Below are 22268 nucleotides of genomic sequence, written 5' to 3'. Positions count from 1 at the left end.
TCAGAAGACGAAGAAGTGAGGAAGCCTACTCACGGAAAGGCTTATATGGTTAAGGAGGAAAGCAGTGGTGAAAAATGCTTCATGGTGTCAAGCGCATCTCAGATGAGGGGATACAATACCGATGGAGGAAGCAATGGACCGAAGGTGCAGGAAGATATGTGCTTCACGGCCAAACCACTTAGCCAACAGTTCAATGAGCTTGATGAACTGATAAAGAAGGTACAATCTGTTTTTATTTCATCTAAATACCATCATACTCATATGAGAAAGAACTGAAAAACGTTAACACAAGAATTTCTCATTTAGATAGTAGCTTAACTCAAACTCGAGTCACCAATTCTAACCTGACTGATCAATTAAGCAGGGTGGCGTCGAAGAGTGAGGAGCGGCGTATGTGGATTGAGTTAAAAGAGTCGGAATTAATTAAAGTCAAAGACGAAAACATTTATTTGCAGAGAGACAATTTGAAATTGTTAAAACAACGAAATGTTTTTTGTTTAATAGCTAAACGTTTATATTCCAATATTACTCAGCTTCACTTGGACAGTGAGATAGGCAAAAAGATCCATCGCATGATTTTACCATTCCTAGAATTTAAGGAGGATGAAATCGATGCCGAAGCTTACAATTGTGAGAGTGTGATTTCGTCTGATGATGTCAACCCAACTTATCAAATTGGACTAGACAAAATTGAGTCCTTCATTAAATCCAAAGACCACAAGGACATGCTCAAAAATCTTTTGGACGAAAATGACAGACTTAAACTGAGAACCGAAACCATACAAAAGTTTGACTCTCTAAATGCCAAGGTAAGCTCAGAAAATAAAATCGATGTTGAAAATGCATCTGAGCTTAACGAGGACGAAAACATGAGTGAAATTTCTGTAGAGGATACGGTTGACTGCTCAGAATTTGTTAAAAGCGAAACTGAAAACCACAAAAATCTTGTTTCTGAAAATTCTGTGGAATTCGCTAGATTGTCCCAACAAAAGTCCCCGAAATTAGTAGAAAAGGTTGTTGTGTATCAAAAGGTCAGAACCACTCCGAATCAAGTATACAAAGTGACTGGAGTAACCAAACATCAAACAGCTGAACTCACGGCTATTGTTAACGAAGACAATGCTGATGGCTGTGATGAGTACTTCTGGGAAGCTCCTATTGACAATGGAAACGAAACTGTTGGTCTATCTGAAAGAACATCTTGGATGAAGAAAGGGAGATACATACCTGAACCCTTGAACAAGCCTGATAATTTCAGTGAACCAAGCACAAGTGGTACAAAAGACACTCCTCAAGAGGTTGATCGTTCAGCGAAAGAAGACATTCCTTCACCACCAACAGCTCGAAGTGAAACTTCATCAGAAACTCCTTCCACTTCCTCAGGGCAAACTGAATCTTCTTCAGATATTCACTCTGCTCCCTCGTTTCAAAGAAAAACTCCTAAAGATCAAAAGGATTCAACAAAGGTGACATCAAAAGCAAAAGCGAACGTTCATCATCAACCTAAACAGATGAGGGATAAAAAGATAGAAAGGAACCTAAGATACAGGAAAAACCTTTCTGAAAGGAAACAATTCTGGCACTCCCAGAATGCATACTATTCACACAAGGACAAGAATCTGAAGTATGAAAATAATCCCGTAAGAAAGCACGATGATTCCGACAACCGAAAGCCAAGGTTCGGTTCACAAGAAGATACCAACCGAAAGCCAAGGTTCGGTTTGCATGAAACTACCAACCGAAAGCAAAGGTTCGGTTCTGAAAAGGATTTCAACCGAAACCAAAGGTTCGGTTCCAAGAACAACTCCAACCGAACTCAGAGGTTCGGTTCTGAAGTCAGAAGAGAACAAGACTCAAAGGTTAAACCCACCCACGATCAAAAGCAAAAGGGTCACCTAGAGTCATCAGCAAGGAAGACACCTCTATCCAAATCCAAATCCTCTCATCCTAATTCTTCTTGTTCATCTCCATCTTGCTCTAACGCTAATTCCATGGGTTCTCAAAAACCACGTCCATCTGCTGAACAGAAGGGAAAGCAGAAGGTCGATGAATTCAAACCTGAGTCTAAAGCGAACAAACCCAATCCTAACAAAATAAAAGTTTTCACCATTAAAAAGAAAGATGAAACAACTTTAATTAAAAGAACATATTTTGTTGATATCTCTCTAACTATTCCTGTTCCCATGAAAACCTCACATGGACCCAAGAAACTTTGGGTTCCTAAATCTGCTTAATTTTTGCAGGTTATAAGTGACGAGCAGTTTGACGAAGAATGGTACATCGACAGTGGCTGCTCGCGTCACATGACAGGAAGGAAGGAGGAACTCAGAGAATACAGATCTCTTGCAAATGGTGGCAACGTTAAGTTTGGAAATAACTCATTCGGCACCATAAAGGGATATGGGATGATATCGAATGGTGATTTTACCATAAGAAAGGTGGCCTATGTGGAAGGACTTCAACACAACCTCATCAGTGTATCTCAGCTTGTTGGAGGTACAGGTCTCAAAGTTTCATTCGATGATGAAGGTTCTGAAATCATAGAGAAAACAACAAAGAAAGTGATTCTGAAGTCAGAGCGAAAGGGTGAAATGTTTCCGCTGAACATGAAACCCATCAAAGGAAACCCATCAATTTGTCTGCTATCAAAAGCTCAATACGACGAAAGCTGGTTGTGGCACAGAAGACTCTCTCATCTCAATTTCAAAGATATCAACCGACTTGTCACTGGAGGTCATGTTAGGGGTCTTCCATTGCTCAAGTTTGACAGGGAGCATTTATGTGCTGCATGTGAAATGGGAAAGCAGAGTCGTCAAAGTCACCCATCCATAATTAACACAAAAGTTGTTGAACCACTCGAATTGCTTCATATCGATTTATGTGGTCCTTCATCTATTGAAAGCATCGGTGGTAGCAAGTACATTCTTGTTGTCGTTGATGACTTCTCTAGATTTACATGGGTGTTCTTTCTAAAGCTCAAATCTGAAGCGACTCAAAAGCTGAAAGTGTTTATCAAGCAAATTGAAGTCCAGCTCAAGAAGGTCGCTCGCAACATCAGGAGCGACAATGGTCTCGAATTCAAGAACAGGGAGTTTGAAGCGTTTCTTGCAGAAAAGGGAATTAGCCATAATTTCTCAGCTCCCTACACACCACAGCAGAATGGAATAGTCGAAAGACGAAACCGATCTCTGTGTGAAGCTGCCCGAACTATGTTAAGTTTCGCTTCCTTACCTCTTTATTTTTGGGCTGACGCTATTTCTGCTGCTTGTTATACACAAAACAGGTCCTATCTCAACAAGCGATTCACACTCACACCATATGAGATATTAAACAACAGGAAGCCCAATGTGAAATTTTTCCACATCTTTGGCTCAAGGTGTTTCATCTTCAACTCTAAAGAACATCGCAACAAGTTTGATGTCAAAGCCGACGAGGGAATCTTTCTGGGTTACTCACTCACTTCAGAGGCGTACAGGGTCCTAAACAAACGATCAAGAAGGATTGAAGAGACATACTATGTGACCTTCGACGATAGCTATGTCAAAAAGCTACAGGCCATAGATGACACTGCCAGGGAAATCTTCCCTCAAACTGGTCAAGTCACAGTCTCAATCGCCAATATGTACGAGAATTTTCTGGATCTCTTTGATGAACCGGAAAAAGCTTCTTTCTCAGAAGCAGGAGCAGCCGACAACAAAATAGATCATATAAAGCAAATTGTCGAAGATGCTGCAAGAAGAATGCATGAAGGAGAATTGCCTACTGATGAATCTCCAACCAACAATGCTTCAGTCGAGGGGGAGCCAAATTCTCTTGTCGAGGGGGAACCTAGCTCACAAGTCCAGGGGGAGCCAAGCTCTACTACTTCAACCGAAGGTCCTTCATCAACCGAAGGTAACTCTCCAACCGAAGATGCACCTCCAAACGAAGGTGCTTCAATGCCTCAAATACTCCCAACTTGCTCCGGCATTGTCCCGGATTGAAACGGTGCCAATGGTGGCTCTCTCTCAGGTTTATGCGACGGCCTACTACGACAAGGGTGTCGACAGAATCTTTTTCGAAGTGGCGGAACACAAGACGTCGATTTCTCGTCCCCGCTTCTGCACCATGCTTGGGTTTCCTGCAGACCCATTACGTGTTAACCCGGAGACGATTCCGGTTGGCATGTTATACAGCATGTTCTACAACATGGGCTACACGGAAGTTCTAACCTCCGTTGCAAGGTTCAAGAAGTCATGCCTACCGCCCCTGTGGAATGGGTTATTTACAGTTCTCTTCAAGGGACTGTCTGAGCGGAGTTCAGGATCGGACGGGGCCAGTCATCTTTTCCTGTCAATCATGTATGGGGTCTACAACGGGATCAACCTCGATTACGGGTCTGTCCTTTGGCAACAACTGATTCAGAGCCTTTCTTCCACTTCTCGACACCCTGAAGTGTCGCTGGCCCGGTTCTGGATCTTGATCACAAGATGGGCCATGGACAGGTTTGACGTACCAACTGCTGACGGTGCACCGATGTCTTCTGTTGGTACATTCCATACCAAGAAGATCATCGTATCCGATGCATCGAAGTTCTCCTTCATTGGCTCCATCCCGGAGTCGATGTATGGCAGTGTGCCATCAGACAGCAGTATGATCAAGGCGATCAAGGAGGTAGGGCCATCTGGTCCGAGGGAACTGACACCGGACATGCTTCGCTCAATTCATGATGCCGACAAACCAGTGGTAAGGGGTAAGAAGGCAGACAAGGGGAAGAAACCATCAAAAGCCCCAAAACCTACTCCCAAGAAACGCAAACAACCAAAGCCTGCTTCCTCCCCAAAACCGAAAAGGAGGAAGACCCAACCGAAACGGACGCTCGTCCTTTCCTCAACCTCCAGTGAATCCGAAGGTGGGAGTTCGGACTCTGAGGGGTCACAAGGAGAAGTATCTCCACAAAGAGGCAACACACCCCCTCGGTCCCCAACCCCGGAGATGGAACTTCACCAATCCCCAGTTCCTTCCCCTCCACCCACAATTCCTATTTCCATTCCCACCATAAACCCTACTATACCACCTACCTCATTCCCTATCCCACCACCCATATTCACCACATCAACCGAAACCCCACCTGTAACCGAACCTCCACAAACCGAAACCCATACACAACCACCACCTGAAACTAACCCCCCACCCACTCAACCTGAACCAACCAAACCCACAACACCCCCAGCTTCACCACCACCTCAATCTCCAGAAGACGCCTCCGATGGCGATGATCAATACCTAGGTGGTGATCACCTGAACTTTGATTCGGTCTACTATAGTCCGTTTCAAGTTCAAAGTGATGAGGAGGATGATGCTCCTGTGACCAAGAAGCATCTTCGCGAGCTGAACGAGAAGGTTGATCAACTTCTCGCCTCCTCTTCCAATCAGCAGTCCTCCTTATCTGAAGCTGCCCTTCAGAGGATAGTTGATGCCTTCTCTAGGGCTCAACATGACTCAGTGGCCTCTGCTACTGCTGCAATAGACGCCTCCACCCGCGCTTGTGAGGCAGCAACCGAAAAAGTCGATAAACTATTCCATGACGCTACAATCCTGCTGCAGTCTATGCAGGAAAGCGCCGATGCCACCAAAACAACACTGGAACCACTTGTTAATCAATTGGCCCAGTTTGTGAAGACGGAGTTATCCTCGTTCGCTACCCTCAGACAAAACCTTAGCGACGACAACTCGACACTCCGTGCCTCCATCGATGCCCGCTTGGCAAAGCTACAAGAGGATCTTGCGGCTAAAAATAAACTGATGGACGTCCTGGCAAGTAAGACTACTGCCCTCAAGGTCAAGAGCACCCAACTTTCCAACTCCGAACAACAATTGGAGGCTCTTCGATCCGAAAGGGAAATCATCAAGACGTGTGTTTCGGATGTCCACGCCGCTCTATCCAACATCCTGGAAGCACACGATCCTATCCTCAATCACTCGGTGAGGCGTACCCTCGCTGAGAAACTCTCTCCGGCCATGGATCTCTTGAGTAAAATTGAAGGCCTACCCAGTTTCGTGTCCATTCCGAAACAAGGGGGAGATGAGAAGAAAGGATCGAAACCACCTCCTTCCTCAAAAGCAACTCACACAACCGAACCACCCCCAACTGGTCATGCCTCGGGTTCTGGTGTGAAGGACAAGGGCAAAAACATTGCAGAGGGAGGAGATGAAGATGAAGATGAAGATGAAGACAAGGAGACTATTGCGGACATGTTAAAGAGAAAGAACAGTCGCAATACTGATGACGATGTTAGTCGTGTGGCACGTGAAGCTGAAGAAGCCGAACGTAAACAAAAAGAAGCCAACGATCTCCTTGAGAGCCGAAAGCTGCTCTTCCCTGCCTGGACCAGGGATCGTCTGATAAAAGAGGCCATAGAGACTCCAAGCATACTATGGCTCGAGCCGGTGATATCATTCGACTGCATCAACTCGGTCGATTCGCAATTCGATATGCCGCTGACTCGAAAGGCGTTCATCTTCCACGCCTTCTCCAACATATTCGAAGTCCCGCATCCGAACGATGAGCTTGACAGGGAGCTCATTGACTTTTATCTGGAGGCCGCTCGCCCTCAATACCTTACATGGAGCGCCCAGAAGATTGTCAGTGTTCGGGTGATGAATCCATTTGCCGTGGGGAGATTCACAAACGTCAAGTTCAAGCTTATCCGAGGATCTGCAAGAACTGCTCACATGATCTCTCTGGCGGATCTGCCCAATCTGAACCCTCATGATTGGATAGTCTTGTACAACATCTTGCTGACAAACGAAGCTGAATATGGTCCCATTTTAGACCATGTCAAAAGGATGCTGGCATGCTATATCATGGAGGTGGCCCTAATGGATCAGGAGGTTGCCACAGTGTTTAAGAAGAAACCGAAAGTCAAGCTTGTGGGATCGGCCAGTGATCTAAACACGATGAAAATGGGCAAGATAGATTCGAGGCGAAACTCTGTGATGTTCACCAGAGCCGAAGGACAGAAATGTCTGTTCGCGTTAGCTGACAAGCACCTCTACACTACTACCTGCTTGGAACACGTCCTATCAATCGTCAAGCGGTGTAAGGACAATTCGGCTGATGATATCAAATACTTTGAAGATATGATCAATTGGTACATCCGGTTTAGACAATCCATCCTTTCCATAACCAAGTGTCTGTTTAGTACCGTGAAGAAGAAGGTACCAGCTTCAGCCGCCGGCCCAAGTAAGAAGTGAAGGTCTCGCTCCAAATTGACGCAAAGGGGGAGATTGTTAGGCTGAAGTTCTGTTTTGTATTGCGTCTTTTGGGCTCGTAGATTAGCCTTGTATTCTCCGGTTTGGGCCTGTCCAACCGAGAGCCTTTTATGTATTGTATATAAGTTATCGCTTGCATGCATATTAGGTTAAGATTCAAGATTTCTGTTTAGCATTCCAGAGTTTACGATATTGCTTTCTTGTAATCTTCTAATCCTTTACAGTTGATGTTCTTAATCGAGCTCTTCTAAGGATTTTATTTAATCATTCGACACGTTTGATTCAAGCTGTTTGTTCTTATTATTGCGTTCTGCCTTGTTATTTATATTATGTTCTTGCAGTTTCATATTCATATACTTGTTCAAGATCTAATCGATCCTTATAGATTAAAAGTTGTTTTAATCCCTTCAGTAATGTCTCTAGAACTTGTCTCAAGTGCCAACTATGCTCTTCCTCGCTTCGTGAATAGACGAGTATATCATCTATGAACACAATCACGAATTTGTCTAGGAAGGGACGACACACCCGATTCATTAAGTCCGTGAATACGACTGTAAGTCCTAAATTTGCTTGATTTATCAATAAGATCCAATTGATGGTGCGGAATCCCAATCAATTGGATGATACAGGATCAAATGGAGAAGAAAGAGAAGAAGAAGAAGAAGAAGGTGAATCTATGATGTATTCAATAATATGAATGATGATCCATACACATAACACTCTCTCTCTCTCTCTCTCTCTTCTTTTCTATAGTTTCTCTTTCTAAAACACCTTGATTTGCACACACTTAACACCTCCATGGCCGTACACTCTTATGACTCTACTAACACTATATATAGGAAACATGAGCCGCAAACGTGTTTACAGCTGTAAACACGTTCACGGCCGCAAACGAGATTACAACCGCAAACACCACATGGACCGTAAACTCAACATGTTTTTGGTCCTAGATCAAAAAACTATTAAAGCCTAGAAAGGTAAAGTATAAAACAATATTTTAGACCCAAAAATCTCCCCTGTGGTTTATAGATTTCTTTTCTAATTGACCCTACAAAGTCCCCTAAAAATGTAGTTGGCTTTTCTAGTCAATCTTCATTTCGAGCTTAGCTTCAACGTTTATCTTCGATTTCTTCACAGCTTCAAGATGAACTTGATGAATCTTCAATAAATGACTTCATCTTGAGCAGTTAGGCTTCTCTTCAAAATTTGACATTGAACGCACGTTGGGTGTGGAGGCATCATGTAGAGATTCATGAAAATCTACGCTTTCAGCTTGAGAATCCTCAGAGAGAACATATCTTTTGGATCACTTCAACAGGTACATAGATAGCAGCAAATTGATCGAGGAGGCTTCAATGCAATATGTCACATAATCTTCAACAACAACTTCACCTTGCTTCTGGGGTTGAAAGATTGAATGTTGAAATAATAATCTTCATTTCTTGTTCCTTCGAATGAATATTCTTCAATGATCACGGATGAAACCTTAGCTCCATGAGTCTCATCTACATCTGATTTCATTTTTCAAGACTAAGAAAAATTGAGATAAAAACTAAACTAAAAGAAACTTAGCACATAATATTTTTGTATTTTTCATATTTTCTGAAAAAAAATAAAATAGAAACAAAAAAATATATTTTTAGGATTTTTTATTTTTCTGAAAAACAAATAAAAAACAGAAACAACACTATTTTTGGATTTTTGGTTTTCTGATTTTTGTTTGGTTTTTAGAAATTTTAATTATCTCCCTAAATTTGTGCATAGAGGAAAACTATGAACAAATTTAACAAAAACAAAAATATTTAGGATCAAAGTTGTTAGGCAATCCAATATCGTTTATCAGCACACGCCTGCATGTTTGGATCTAGTCAATCATCGGTATTGTGGTCCACTTAAACACAAAGGATATTGACAAATTGGACAGATTATAAGTGACAAGACACTGTGATATATATATATATATATATATATATATATATATATATATATATATATATATATATATATTCCTAAATGGACCATTTAGCTGACGACGACCAAGGATATTGTTGTCCACTTAAATTAAGCAGCGAGATCTACAGACAACCTTTTAAATTGTTCAATTTTAGATGCACTAGAACGTGTTTCCCACTTCCCGATATACTCCGTTAATCAATAACTTCCAAAGAACTCCTTACTTTAGGTGAGTATTCAATCATTAAGAGATAAGGCATATATAGAAATGCATATGTTGTATCCAAGGTCGGATGTCTTCCAATCACGTAGAGGGAACAACATATGACTAACAAAGATAGAGGGTTATAGAGGCAGTAGGGTGCATATGTTGTGTCCCAAGTCGGATTTTCCGATCACACAGAGGGGACAATATATGGGTAACAGATAGAAAGAATTTCATAGATAAAGATATTCATAGAGATAGAGTTTCATATGTTGCATTCCAGGTCGGATATGTTCCAATCACGCAGAGGAGGCAACATATGACTGACAGATAGAAAGCAAGAAAATAATTTCCTATAGACCTACTTTATCAGAACCCCCTCCCCCCCCCCCCCCCCCCGGTCGCCCTATTAGTACTGGAATTAAGGACATAAGTCCATATATCGAGGACATGTTGAGCCACAGCTCTAGATAATTAACTTTTAGTGTATCTCGCAGGTTCCCATGTTTACCTCACTGCTCAATCTACCCAAGCGTCCCATTGTCAGTCCAAATGAAACTATCTAAGTTCATATTGTCAAGTCCTTTCATTTGTCAATCAATTTCTAGTCCTTTTTAATCCTTTGTGCCTACCAACACATTGAACACGGAGTCTAGACAATTCGGCTTTAGGGCATTACATGAATTTCATATTGCCCTTTAGCACTATACTTAATATCACTTCCCAATAATACCTACTAACGGAAAACTATAAGAAAATAAAAGATTGTCTTCAAAACGAATCAGTTTAATATAAACACAGGAGTATCGAGAAGAAAACTCAAACCATAAGTCACAGATTGAATTTGCATCCAGAAGGTCTGAGAACAATACGCATAATCTCATAACACATCCAAAAATTCTTCACATCGTTAAGCACAAAACCCCATGTGTGATCCTTTCCTTTCTTCCCTTCCTACAAAGGACACATACGCTCAAACAAAGTTCTGAGTGTTGTACAGTTGAGAGATGTCTCCTATCATGTGCTTGGAACAACCACTACCAACAAACCGAAGTATGACGATATGCCTACATAGCTGCTCCAGCACAGAGCGGAATCAGTTGGTCTTTGGAACCCAGTCCATTTTGAAACTAGGTCGACCTTTGTCATCTTTGCAATGTACTCTCCCCCGTGACATATCCTGCTTATCACAAACAAAAGATGAAGAAATGTTAGAATCATTAGATGATTTGGGAGATTGAACCTTTGGTACCCATCTGTAGTTGGGTTTAACCCATTTCTTGTTCTAGCGGATGGGTGCCTCGGTGCTTGATTTTGAACTTGAAGTTGATCGTCGGGATGACTTTGGTCTAACTGATCTTGGTTTCACTGGAGCATCTCTTGGATTGGACTTTTTGGCTGACATTCCCTTATTGATCTTGGGATTTTGATTTTTGGCCTTCTGCGCGTTCCAATCACTATTGTTTGAACGTGGCCTCGAAGGGTTTCTTTTGAAGTATCTCCCTCTTGGTGCATTTTGCCATCCTTGTGTGTAGTAGGGTACGTATGTGCGATTTGGACAGTTTTGGGCAATGTTTCTAGGTGTTCCACAGTGAAAACAAGTTTGTTTCTTCACTGAGAACTTGTTTCTTCCTGCCCCTGGTGGCGTACCCTTGCCTTGTCTCTGATTGTTCCCACAAGCACACTTACAACAGGCACTCTGATTTGCTTGTTTTGGTGGCCTGTATTTACCAACAGCAAGTTGATTATAAGAAAATGGATTCAAAGCAACAAATTCAAAGTTCAAGGAGTTATTGGTTTGTTCAATATTTTTCTCCTTCTTCTCATCTTTCGCTACTTTACCTGCACATGAAGTAGATGCATCAGAAACGTTCACTTCAACACCCTCAGTGGGCCCTGATTGTTCAGTCTTAACTGAAGCTGGTGCAAGTGGTTGGCCATACTGAAGATGTGTTTCATTTGTAATTTCCTCCTCGGTTAGTGGAGTAGAAATGTAGTTATCATTAAAAGGAGGCGGAACATCGTGATACCCTAGACCATTGTTTTGATTATCTTTGAATTTTAGTTGTTTTTCTATCATGGACACAACTACCTCACTTGACACATCAAATTTCTTAAAGTTGAATTCAACATCTTTATATTTTGCTTTCAATGCATCAAGTTCGGCAGTTAATTCGGCAAGCTATATCTTAATATAGTCATAGTTTTCACATTTATTGCTATATTCCTCTTGAAGTTTTCTAATGTCCTTGGTTTTGGCCTCTAATTGTGTTTTTAAGGGTTTTTGGGGCTTCCTAAGAGTATATCCTTCATATTTAAGGTCCTCATTTTCCCTTCTTAGCAAATCATTTTGTTTTCGAAGAAATTTAATTGTAGTTTCACAAGATTGAGAACATGAAACTTCAGTGACCGGGATGTTTGAGGAACTCATTTTTTATAAAAAAATGCCCTTTGATTATAAACCTGAAAATTCAACCTTCAAAGTCAAGTTTAAAAATTCAAACTTAAAAGTCAAACTTGAAAAGTCAAACCGAAAAGCTAAAAGTGAAATTTTGAAGGCTAAACGAGAAAGTCAAAGTTTAAAGCCAACGGTCAAACTTGAAAGTCAAAGTCAATTTTTTGAGGTCAAAAGTCAATTTAGGAAGTAAAAATTAAAACTCAAAGTTTTAGGTAGAAAATGAAACTTTAAAATTTGAAAATTTTAATTTTGGGCCAAAATTGTTAAAATTGTGAAACTAGGAGCGAAACGGCGAGTCTTCTTAAATTAAATGGGGAAGACAAATAACGTGTGGCTTGCTAGATTAGTTGGAAGGGGCGTGGGTTGTGAGTATGGGAGACCCGGGTTTGATCCTTGCAACCCGCAATAATTTTTGAATATTGGCCGCGAATGTGAAGAGACCTGGAACACGTGTGAGCCGAACACGTGCGAGAACCGAACACGCGAGGCTGATCACCGAACACGTGTGCAACTTCTCACCCGAAAACGGACCGACTCCACCGCAAACCCGTCTAACCGAACATGTAACAACGTAAATTTTCAAAATAATTTTTCATTTTTAAAACATTCATTCATTCATAAAATTATGTCAAACACATTGTATCAAATGTTATTGTCACAAAACGTCTCCCCAGAATCTCTACAAAAACTCCAATGCGTGTGTGTACGAATCATGTCGGCGCCTTCCCGCGCTCATCGCTAGTACCTGAAACACATAACACAACAACGGTAAGCATAAATGCTTTGTGAGTTCCCCAAAATACCACATACAGCACATACGCCACTCGAGGCCAATATACGACCCTCCGGTCAATGTGTCTCAGCAGGACCCTCCAGTCCCGTAGCTCGTTGGACCCTCTGGTCCGGTCATAGCTTGTTGGACCCTCCGGTCTGGTCTATATCATCATACAATATACAAATATCACATAGCACATAATCTCATACATAACACATAAGACCCTCTGGTCAACGCATAGTACCACTCCAGGTTACGTATAATGAGAAGACTCACCTCGATGTCTCGGTAACTTGCAAATCTCGGAAATCTCGGACTCCGTGGGATAAGACCTAGCCTCCACCTAATCATATGAAATAAGTACTCGATATCAACACATTTCCCAAGGCTAGACCATCCCTTCTCTTAATACTCTTATGAGGGTAAAAGACCATTTTACCCTTCACATGGCTCAAATACCCTAAAGTTGACCAAACCCTAAAAGTCAACAAAAGTCAACCTTTCGGGTTACGCTGGGCGTAACCGATAACATCAGAGGATCGGGGTGCGACACCCCCTACGTTGCGCGTACTGGAATTACGCCCGGCGTAATACCCAGTTTCAGTCCTTCAGCTCTTGGGGTCTTAAACAGTTAAGACCCACGTCCAACTTTTAGATCTAACCATTTCTAACCCTCCAAAACCATAAAGTCGGTGACTTTAAGCCCTTGCATGGCTGAATAAGTCACTAGCACCCAAAACATCTCATTCTCTAACCCTAGAAGGCATAGAACTCAAGCATGACCCTATATCAACGACCAAAATGGGGACTTTATGGATCAAGACCACAAATACTACTGAAAAGGGACAAATCTTGGAGCATGGAGCACCTTACACTCATAAAGTCTCCACCTTTGGGGTTTTTAACCCTTGAAATGGAACATGCAACCACAACCAAAGAGAAGAGGAAAGTTTTGAACTTTATACCTCTAAATGCAGCTCCTTTCTCTGTAGATCTCAGATCCAAGCTTACACTTCAAGCTTTTAGTCTCCACAAGCTCCTTTCTTCCTTTTTCAATAACACACCAAGGCACTATTAGCTCCAAGAACACACACACTCACTAAGGACGATGGAAGGCTCTCTTTTAGGGTTTTACTCACTGATATGGAGGCTGAGAAATGAGCCTTAGCATCCTTTAAATAGTTCACAAGTCTTATTAGGGTTTTGCATCTGGGTCGGGTACGCCCGGCGTAACTATGGGTACGCCCAGCGTACCTAGCGACTCCGCGTCCAAAATAAGTGCATGAGTACGCGCAGCGTACCCCTCTGGTACGCCCAGCGTACTCACTTGCAAGGTTTCCTCCACTTAAGGACCAATCATGACCAATTGACAAGGAATAATGGTGAAATAAATATACCTTAATCTCGGGGTGTTACAGAACATGTGTCTTTGAACCGTAAACTCGCGAGACCTCGGACCGTAAACCCTCAGACCGCAAACACGATTTCGGCCGCACACTGCTGAACCGCAAATCGTTTCCGGCCGCAAACCCCTTGCAAATTACGAACAAAAACAGCGTTTTTCACTTTTTTAGCTCCAAAACTCAATCAAAAACTCATTTTTATGAGAAACTCAAAGAACAAACCCCCATTATTTTTTTCAAAAAATTATCCAAAAACGAAAAATCCTTCAAGAAAAAAAATGCAAAAACGCTCCAGATCTTGCCAAAATGATTGATATAATCCAAGCTCTTATACCAACTATTAGTCCTAAATTTGCTTGATGTATGTCACACCCCTAAACCAGACCGCAGAAACGTCCGGGGGCTTGGGTGACTTCATTCCAGTAGTATCATCACAGTTAGGGGTGTAAACGAGCCGAGCCGAGCCCGAGCCAAGCCAGGCTCTTCTTGGACTCGTTTAATTTATATACGGCTTGAGCTCGAGCTCGGCTCGATTCGTGCTTCCTTGTTCCGAGCTCGGCTCGGGCTCGGGCTCGGGCTCGACTCATTTTTTTATCTGACGTGTCCAAATAAGCTTAAGCTCGGCTCGAGCTCGTTAAGAAGCTCATTTACTAATACCCTAAATCAATAATTCCCCTAATATGTTTTTATTTTAATATATTTAAATAATATTAAATTATATTATATAAAGGCTCGTTTAGGCTCACGAGCCTAATCAAGCTTAATGACATAGGCTTGAGCTCGAGCTCGATTAATAAACGAGCTTAATATTAAGCTCGAGCTCGGCTCGGGATCGTTTAAAATCGATTTCGAGTCAAGCTTTTAACGATCCGATCTTGAGTAGCTCGCGAGTAGCTTGGCTCGTTTGCACCCCTAATCACAGTGAATATAAATGAAACAAAACATCATCATCATCACACATACAATATTACAGCTGTCATTGTTTACTTCAAGTATTGTATATCAAAATACATGCCAAATTATCCAAAGTATGATGATGACAAATTAAAACAAAATCAATATATTCTTGGTGACCAACCTGCTCTACAATTTCCTAAGAATACAAGTTAATTTGAAAAGGTCAACATATATAATGTTGGTGAGTTCATAAGCACGTTTGAGTAAAATGTTTGGTATTACTTTGTAAACACCAGAAAATCCGATATTTTCTGAAAAGTAGTTTGAAATATTTGTGTCTAATCTTGTATTAATGCATGTGTATTAATATCCGTGAGTGAGTGAAGTAAATAAATCCCATACAACCTGATTTTGCCTGCTTATAAAACATTGTGATCTCAACACCCTAAGGCTGAGTACTAGTGCGTATAGTTTACCATGTTATCAACAGATGTTGTATTCCGTAAATTTTATAATGATGTTAATTCCTCTTAGTGAGCCGTTATAACCATACTTAATAATGACTAATTCGCCTATCATGGCGTCTTTCGAACGCCGATGTGTTTACGGTAAAGGTTTTCACCCTAGATTGACCTAGTCTAACTGTAGCGAACAGCTCAGGTGTGGAGGAGTCAACCCCGTATAGATCTATACACAAACTCTCGCTCTCCCTCCAGTAGACTCTGGTTATAACTACAGGCTACGGTTGTACACTCGATAGGTGCCAAACGAAGTGTCTCACAAGATCCTTAACCAAGTTTACCCGATTATGAAGTTTATATTGTGTATACTATTTCCGTGTAAGTATTTAGTTTTCAAAACCCAACAAGTATTTAAGTGAATGAGTGAAGTCAACATGCATGTAGATGGACCACGAAAGCCAAATAAACATTTAAAGTATATTCCAGGCCCAATAAACATGTAAAAGGACAACTAAGGCCCATTAAACATGTAAATTATATTCCAGGCCCAATAAGCATGTAAGATATATTTCAGGCCCAATAAACATGTAAAAAGACAACTAAGGCCCATTAAACATGTAAATTATATTCTAGGCCCAATAAGCGTGTGATTGATGTAAGTGATCTGTTGACATTAAGTTGGTTGTTAAATTTAGTTGTTTACCCAAAATGACATAAATGGCCCAGATTTTATAAAAAGACGTTTTTGGTCCTTAAAAATGAAAATTTAAAACTAAGGCACGTTTTTAGTAAAAAATGACACTTTAGGCCTTTTAAAGCCAAAAGTTTACATTTAAGGGCTCGATTTGTGTGAAATAACATTTTTAACCCAGTTATTGTCGAATATAACACTTTTGGGCCAAAATTTTATAAAACTTTCCATTTTCGGCCCAATTGTGAATAATTTATCTTTTAGACCCAAGATTTAGTAAAATTACATTTTCAGCCCCCTTTATAACCGAAAAATTTACATTTTTGGCTCAACTTTGTTTAAAATGACATTTAAGTCCACAAAAGCCCAAAAATCGTGATGGCCTAAAATGAAGCCCATTTGTGAAAATTTACACTTTTAGCCCTTACCAAAAGCATGAATACCATAAAGATTCATATTTATCATTTTTGTCCCTCTTATGCAATTTTTCATGGTTTTAAACACTTTAGAAATGTTTAATACTTTTTCTTTGCATAATAAGTTGTAATAAATGTGATGTTCTACAAATATCATCATATTTCATCATATCTTTAAATTTATGAAAGTTCTAGCACATAATCACACTTATATCATGAAAACACACAAAATCATGCATATATACATAGATCTACACAAAACAACTTGTATTCTTCCCCAAAACATAGTAAAAACCGAAAATAGGGGGTATGAACTCACATTGGTTTGAACATTTCGATTTTTGATGAAGATTGAGAAGGATCTCGGCCCTAGAAGCTTCTTGAGTGAAGTTTTTCGAACTTAAGATGGATCAAATGAGTGATGATCTTTGTAGAAAACCTTGGTGAACACACCCTAGTTCACGAACTTTTGAGGGATGAAAATGAGAGATCCTTAGATGGATTTGAGAGGAATTGTATGGTGTTGGAAGTTTGAATGGAGAGTGGTGAGTGAAGAGGGGCTTTGGCCGAGAATAAGAAAGGAGAAGTAGAGAATAAAGAAGTTGAGAAAAGATGGTTGCATAGAAACATGAGATTAGCATAAAGATTTGTTGTGTATTAGGCTTAGTTGTATGGGGGATATTAGTGAGGTGGCACTCTCTAATTATCCTATTGTTTTTTTTATTATTATTATTATAGCCGAGAATGGGATTAAGGAGGAAGAGAATTGAATTAGTTTGGGTCATTAATGAATATATTCGAATGTTATAGGGTCTAATATGGAAATTTCGGCCCATTGGGCCCTCTTATGAGTTTACGGCCCAAAGGGTGAACAAAATGGGTTTTCGGCCCATTAATGTTCAAGAATGTTGTTCACGGCCCATAAAGGCCCATGAGACTGAAGTGGGTCATTTGAGGTCCAATAAGGCCCATAAAAGTGAAATGAGATACTGTTGGCCCAAGATGGTCCAAAAAGTTATAGTTTCATGAAAGTGGGTCCAATTAGAGTCCAAATAACCAAGCTGTGTGTTTATTGGCCCATTAAGGTCAATAAGTGATTTCTAGCCCAATAGGGGTTTGAGATGGAAAAATTAGGGTTTTGAAACTCACAGTTGAGTATGTGAGATGTATTGAATTAGGTTTTGAACTTCACTCAGGAGTTTTGATTCAGATGGTTGATTTTGAATTAGCATGGTACATGGCATCAGCTTGGATTACAAGTTATACAAGACTTGATCTTTACACAAAGACAAAATTTCCTAGCTAAAAATGCTAGTTGTGACAAATCAGATCCAATTGATGGTGTAGAATCCCAATCAATTGGATGATGCAATATCAAATGGAGAAGAAGGAGAAGACGAAGAAGGTGAATCTATGACGTATTCAATAATATGAATGACGCTCCATACACATAACACACACACACACTCTTCTTCTCTCTAGTTTCTCTCTCTAAAACATGTTGATTTGCACACACTTAGCACCTCCTTGGCCATACACTCTTATGACTCTACTAACACTATATACAAGAGACATGAGCCGCAAACATGTTTATAGCCGTAAACACGTTCATGGCCATAAACAGGATTACAACCGCAAACACCACATGGACCGTAAACTCAACATGTTTTCAATCCTAGATCAAAAAACTATTAAAGGCTAGAAAAGTAAAGTATAAACCAATATTTTAGACCCAACAATGGCGGGTGCGTTGGTTAGACCAAAGGGCATCACTACAAACTCGTAGTGACCATACCGAGTCTGAAATGTTGTCTTGGGAATGTCACTCTCCTGGACTCGTAATTGATGGTATCCTGATCTCAGGTCTATCTTTGAAAAATAACTCGCCCCTTGAAGTTGGTCGAAGAGGTTGTCGATTCTGGGTAGTGGGTAGCGATTTTTGACGATGAGTTTGTTGAGTTCGCGATAGTCTATGCACCTCCGGAAACATCCATCCTTCTTCTTCAAGAATAGGACTGGTGCTCCCCAGGGTAAGGAACTTGGTCTAATGAATCCCTTGTTGAGCAGTTCATTTAGTTGGCTAGATAACTCTTGCATTTCTACCCATGTTAGACGGTAAGGGGATTTGGCTATAGGGATAGCTCCGGGAATCAAGGCGATTTGGAACTCAACTTGGCGTTCAGGAGGAACTTTTGGAACATCTTCGGGGAAGATATCAGGAAAGTTGTAGACTTCGGGGATGCTCTCGAAGTCTTTAACTTCTTGTTTTTCATTGACTACCTGCACCAGGAATACGTGACACTCCTTCCGAAAGTATTTTTGGGCTTCAATGCACAAAATGATACGAAGGTTCATGTCACACCCCAAAACCGTAGAACGGAGGAAACGTTCCGAGGTGGGGGACGTCATGTACAATATCACAACAGTGTAAAGTAGTAAACAAGCAACAACATCATCCATTGCATTAAAAGTAAAGATTTAATACATGTGTGTTCTTTCAATGTAATAAGACACCGAAAATACAATCAAAATAAAAGACGAGTCTTGTTTGTGCTCCGTCTTCTCAAAACCTGGCCATCGTACCTGTCTACTGGTGATCTGAAAATACAAGTTATTTTGAAAGCGAGTATCAGCCTAAAGTTGGTGAATTCATGAGTATTTAAGTGTCATTGTCTTTTTTTTGAAAGTTGTTATGTATGCCCTGTAAATCTTTAAATGAAACAGTTGATGTAAGTACTGAAAAACCCTAGAAAATCCCTTATTTCCTACTAGTATGAAATGTAGTCTTCTACCAAGACCCGAATGTTTTGTAAGTAAAATGATAGTTTTTCCTTTCTTTTGACTAGTACTTAAAGTACTTAGTCTAACTCCTCGTTTATGTGAATGTATCACCAAATAAAGTAATAGGAAAAATGTACTAATGTAATTGTTATCCTTTTGTACGAGGATTAACACGACATCGCGATTAGCGAAATGTATAACCTTTAAACATCCGTAGATTGTTCAATTGTCCTCTGTAGCTACAGCAGGGGGGAGGAAGGATTAGTCCCGTTAAGGTACTCCTAATATAAATATTAACCGTAGGCATCCGTAGATGTTCATCAACCTCTGTAGCGAACAGTAGGCTCGAGGAATAGTTAGTCCCGTAGATGTACTCCTAGTATAAGTAATAACTGTAGGCATCCGTAGATGTTCATCAACCACTGGTGCTAACAGCTGGGATTCGGAATGGTTAGTCCCATCAAGATATCCTGTTGAATTGGGATAGGCAGGACAGATTACACAGAAGGTACTAATAAATCATCCTAATGAATCGAGGTACAAGTATCCATGAAAATGTATACAGGAAAATGTATCTACGTAAAGGTACTCATGTAATGTATTCATGTAAGGTACTCATGTAATGTATTCATGTAAGATAATCATGTAATGTATTCATGTAAGGTACTCATGTAATGTATTCATGTAATGTACTCATGTAATGTATTCATGTAAGGTACTCATGTAATGTATTCATGTAAGGTACTCATGTAACGTATTCATGTAAGCTACTCATGTAATATATTGTATACACTTATGAATGAACTGACTCTGATGTAATTCCTTGTAATAGGAATAATGTTTTGTATCTTCTAACTATCCCTATAATAGTTAACTGGAAGGTAATTGGTTGTTCGAGTAGGTTAAAAATGGTTTTGTAAAACGTCTAAGAGTTTTGAACAATAATTAACAATGACGTGATGTCATTTTAATAAACATTTCAAAAGTAATACATTTGATAACAAAGTATTTTTAAGATAGAAAACCATTTCATACATCACATTTTGTAGTATGTGAAATCTGCTGGATGAAAACACAGTTATAAATACATATGAAAGATTTGATAACATGTTGTTTTCTACTTGTATTCCCCCCCTATTAAAGCATTTAAAATCATTTAAACATTGGTTAAGGGTATGAACTCACCTGTAGATGGTGGTTTGGATGAACTGAATGATCTAGGATAGCTAGGTGACAAGTGAAGACTTGTTCACACTCAATGATCCTAGTTAACATATAATCACACATATATGTATCTGATTAGACTTTAAACCACTAATTGACAAAGTTAAGACATCCTAAGGCATGTAAAACACCTTTTATAAGTGCTACAAGCCATAAGGATTGCATCTAAGTGCTAAAGGACCTTGCTATTGTGTTTGGGGTTCAAGGGTAAACTCCCTTGGATTTTACGGTTTTCATGACCTTGAACTAATGAGTTTACGGTCGTAAACTTAGAGTTTACGGTCGTAAACTCCTCTTCTTTTTACCATAAGTTGTTTTGAGGATTTGCAAGTCCTTTGAAGCATTTCTACTTGGTGGTTTGGACTTTGGAATGGACTAAGGCAACAAAACACCCCTTTTGAGGTGTTTACGGCCTTATGGTCATTTCCCTTTGGGTTTAACATAAAAATACCAAATTCCAAATGGGTTTACTACCTTAAACCCATTTCGAATTTGGTATTTTTATGTTTTCAAGTCCCTAACTCATCAAGGTAATTGTATATGTTAGATTTTAGGCCTAAGGAAGGAATATGGCCCAAATAAACACACTAAAGGGTGTTTACGGTTTTGGGAGCTCCCCAAATCGTAAACACATGATCATGGCACTATTTGGTGTTTTTCATGGCTTAAACTCATCAAGGGAAGGTTCAAACATGTTAAGGAAGGCCTAAACATCCAACTAGGGCTTAGATTTGTGACTTAGGCACACTATGGTGCCTAATATGGTGTTTACGGCCCAAGAACCTTCTTGGACCATGAACACCTTGTTCCATGTGTTCTTGGAATATTTTCTTGATGCTAACTTGTAATACTAACTCAATAAGACTCAAGGAGTGAAGTACTTACTATAAGGAAGCTTGAAATATGCTAAAAGTCCAAGAACACTTAGTGTGTGTTCTTGGTGTTCTTGGTGTTTTTGGAAATCTAATTAAAAACACAAAAATGAATGGATGAATAGATGTACAAACACTAGATTAAGTGTTTAATCAACTTGAAATGGATAGAACACTTACAACTTGGAAGATCTTGAATTGTTTCTAGTTTGCTACTTGAGAGGTTTTCTTGAGTTTACTCTTTTGGATAAATGGGGAGTAAACTCATATTGACTAGACCTAGGGAGTAAACTCGTGGATAAGCATGAGTTTACGGATTTTGGGATGATTTTTCGACCCAAACGAAATAGTTTGGCCGGGAACTTCTAAGACGCGAGGTGTTTGCGGTTTTTAAATTTCAAAACCTGAGACGACACTTTCTTACACCCGTTCGTTTAAAGAATAAGATTAAAATAATCAAACGAACTCCAAATTTGTTAAAATAAGCAATAATGACATTAACTTATAATAAGAAGTGAATGACTTCTAGGGTTTGACCGAATGAAAAATCTGGGTTGTCACATCATCCCCCCGTTAAAGGGAATTTCGTCCCGAAATTAAAGTCTAAGCAAATAAAGTATTTACAGGTAACTAAGGAAAAAGATGAGGATATTTCCGTTTCATCTGATCCTGTCGCTCCCAAGTGAATTCAGGTCCCCGTTTTGCATTCCATCGAACCTTCACTATTGGGATACGGCTTTGTTTCGTTTGCTTGACCTCTCGGTCCATGATCTCTACTGGTTCCTCCATGAAGTTGAGGCTCTCATTGATCTCGATCTCGTCGAGTGGAATAACAAGAGTCTTGTCGGATAGACACTTTTTCAAGTTCGACACGTGGA

Source organism: Lactuca sativa, chromosome 5 (assembly GCF_002870075.4).
Source record: "Lactuca sativa cultivar Salinas chromosome 5, Lsat_Salinas_v11, whole genome shotgun sequence".
NCBI classification, from domain to species: Eukaryota; Viridiplantae; Streptophyta; class Magnoliopsida; order Asterales; family Asteraceae; genus Lactuca; species Lactuca sativa.
Note: the sequence above shows the minus strand (reverse complement) of the source record.